Below are 3,093 nucleotides of genomic sequence, written 5' to 3'. Positions count from 1 at the left end.
GTGGTGCAGTGGATAGAGCACCGGCCCTGGAGTCAGGAGTACCTGAGTTCAAATCTGGCCTCAGACACTTAACACTTACTAGCTGTGGGACCCTGGGCAAGTCACTTAACCCCAATTGCCTCACTAAAAAAAAAAAAAAAGAAAGATAAATATAGCTATACTAAATGATTACTTGGGAAGAGTTCAAGCTGCTCTGTATCCCTTAGGCTACTATGGGTGGGAAAGGTTGACAGGAGATAAAACAATCAGAAAGCAAATGCAGATTAAGAAAAACTCATAAGGGTTTTTACCTCATACCCATTAAGTTGGCAAAGATGATAAAAAACCGAAAAAGTTAATGTTGGAGGGGCTGTGAGAAGACAGGCACACAGAGACTTGGCAAAGATATGAATTGACCAAAGGGTTCTGGAAACAATGAGGAATTATGCAAGAGAAGTCACGAAACTGTTCATAACCTTTGACCTAACAGTCTCACTCCTGCATATATACTTCAAGGTGATACAAAATAATGAAGAAAAAGATTCTAAAGAGGAAACAAAGAGGTCTTGTGACCTAGCTATCTGTGTTTGGCTCTGGCTTGGTTAACCCTGTTATCAGTGACTTTGAAAGAAGCATAGTTACCACGCTCAGATTTATGGAAGAAACAAAGTTGGGCCATCCAGCTAACACACCATAAACTTGTCAGGATCCCAAAGATCTTGACAGGCTAGAGCATTAGGCTGAATCTAATAGGATGAAATTCAATAGGGATCAATACCAAGGGTTGTACTTAAGTCCAAAATATCAGCTTCATGGTCAAGTAGCAATTTGTCTGAGAAATAGCTGTGGGTTTTAGTGAACTGGAGGCTCAGTATGAGTCAACATTGTGATGTGGCAGGCAGAAAAGCCACTGTGATCTTGGGCTGCCTTTAAGAGAGGCAGAATTTCCAGGTCTAAGAAGATAATCCTCCCTCTGTCCTTTGCCCTGTTAGGCCCCACCCGGAGTATTGGGCTACTTCTGGGCACCACAGTTTTAGGACATTAATAAGTTCGAGAGTGTCTGGAAGAGGGCAAAGAGGATGGTGAAGAAATCTCAGTTGGTGTCACATGAGGATTTGTTGAAGGACCTGGAGGAGACTTGGGGGTGGAAGGAGATGTGATAGCTCTGTTCAATTGTTCAAAGGGCTTCCGCATGGAAAGACAATTAGACTTGCTCTACTGGACCCTAGAGGGTTTACTTAGGAGCAATGAGTAGAATTTGCTTAGAGGAAAATTTAGACTCGAGGTCAGGAGAAGCTTCCTAATAATAAAAACTATTCTGAAGGGGAATGCTCTGCTTTGGGAGATGGTGGACTCCCCTTCATTGGAAGTCTATAAGCAGAGACTGGACAGCTACTTGTCAAGTATGTTCATGTTTTGGTTGAACTAGATGGCTTCTAAAGTTCGTTCTAAGTCTCATGTTCTATGATTCTGGAATTTTGGCCTTATCAAAAAGGTGGGGGAGGGGAGAGAAGTGTATAACACAAAAGAGTAAGAGAAGAAGGAACACTGAACATTTAGGACTAAGAAAAAGATGTGAACCCAGAAAGACTTACATGAACCGATGCAAAGTGAAATAAGTAGAACCAGGAGAACATTGTAGACAGTAACAATACTGTGAGATGATCGACCTTTTTTTTTTTTTTTTTTTGTGGGGCAATAGGGGTTAAGTGACTTGCCCAGGGTCACACAGCAAGTAAGTGTCAAGTGTCAGAGGCCGGATTTGAACTCAGGTACTCCAGAATCCAGGGCCGGTGCTTTATCCACTGCACCACCTAGCCACCGCCGAGATGATCGACTTTGAATGACCTAGCTATTATTAGTGATACAATGATCTAAGACAACTATGAAGGACTTATGATGAGCACACTTTTTACTTTATTTTTCTTGGGCTTTTATTTTGTTCTGTGTTTTCTTTCACAACATAATATGGAAATATGTTTTGCATGACTACACATATATGACCTATATGAAACTGCTTGCCTTCTCAATGAAGGGGAGTACAGAGGAAGGGATAGAATTTGGAAGTCAAAATTTTAAAAATGAATGTTAAAAATTGTTTTTGCATGTAAATGGGGAAAAATAAAATACTAAATGAAAAGAGAGAACAGAAAAAAAAAACAAGAAAAAGATATGAGGCTCTTCTCAAAGAAGACCACCTTTAAGGCTTTGAAGAGAAAGCAGTGGCTTGACCTTCAAGAAATAATGATGTGATACTTACCTGGCAGGGGTGATCCCATGATCACAAAGGTGGTTTCCCCAGGGCGAGGCTTATCCTTTGCACTCCAGATGGGCTGACTCTCGTAATTTCCCCAAATGTGGGAAACTTAACTGCATAATTTGTGGTAGTGGGGGACTGCATTGGCATTCTCCCCTGGAAAAAAAGAAATAATGGTGTGGATTCATGGATCCTGGCAAATGACAGACCATCTAGCAATAGACAGAGGAAAATGGTCAAGTGTTGGTGGTTGGTGACTCCTTCCTGTGGGCCTGAGACAGCTGTTAGTCAATGTGATAACAATGAAGAAATTGACTATCTTCCTAGGGTATATATCCAAGATGTAACAGAAAACCTCCCAAGACCTGTCAAGTTGCATGACTAACCATGTCCGGTGATCCATATGGGGACAAATCCTCCTGTTAAAAAGATGCTAGAAAGCATTGCCAATAATTAGGGTTTCTTGGGAAAGGAACTGAAGCCTTTAAGAACACAGCTGGTATTGTTATCACTGCTGCCAACAGGCAAATTGGGTAGTGAATGACTGGTGAAGAAGATGGAGGCTGGGAATAGCATTTGGATTTTGGAGTCACAGCTTAATATATAGGAGTGCTGGGCTTGGCCAGAGATGCAGTATACGTAACAAGGGCTTGTAAGAATGTATTTATTGGCGGGGGGTGAAGCTAGGTGGCACTGTAGTGGATAAAGCACCAGCCCTGGATTCAGGAGGATCTGAGTTCAAATGTGGCCTCAGACACTTGACACTTACTAACTGTATGACCCTGGGCAAGTCATTTAACCCTCATTGCCCCACACAAAAAAGAATGTATTTATTTAGCATCATGCAAATCTAAACA

At 41.6% G+C, this 3,093-nt stretch overlaps 1 non-coding gene across 1 annotated transcript; it reads left to right on the top strand.

Annotated features, from left to right (window-relative positions):
* Window positions 1-2,231: 2,231 nt before the first annotated feature.
* LOC122734235 lies at window positions 2,232-2,393 on the top strand. The gene has a single exon (XR_006354037.1). It is a non-coding gene; the product is annotated as a U1 spliceosomal RNA (small nuclear RNA).
* Window positions 2,394-3,093: the final 700 nt, after the last annotated feature.

The sequence above is a fragment of the Dromiciops gliroides genome, chromosome X (genome assembly GCF_019393635.1).
Source record: "Dromiciops gliroides isolate mDroGli1 chromosome X, mDroGli1.pri, whole genome shotgun sequence".
Lineage (NCBI taxonomy): Eukaryota > Metazoa > Chordata > Mammalia > Microbiotheria > Microbiotheriidae > Dromiciops > Dromiciops gliroides.
This window is presented reverse-complemented; position numbering and strand designations above follow the sequence as displayed.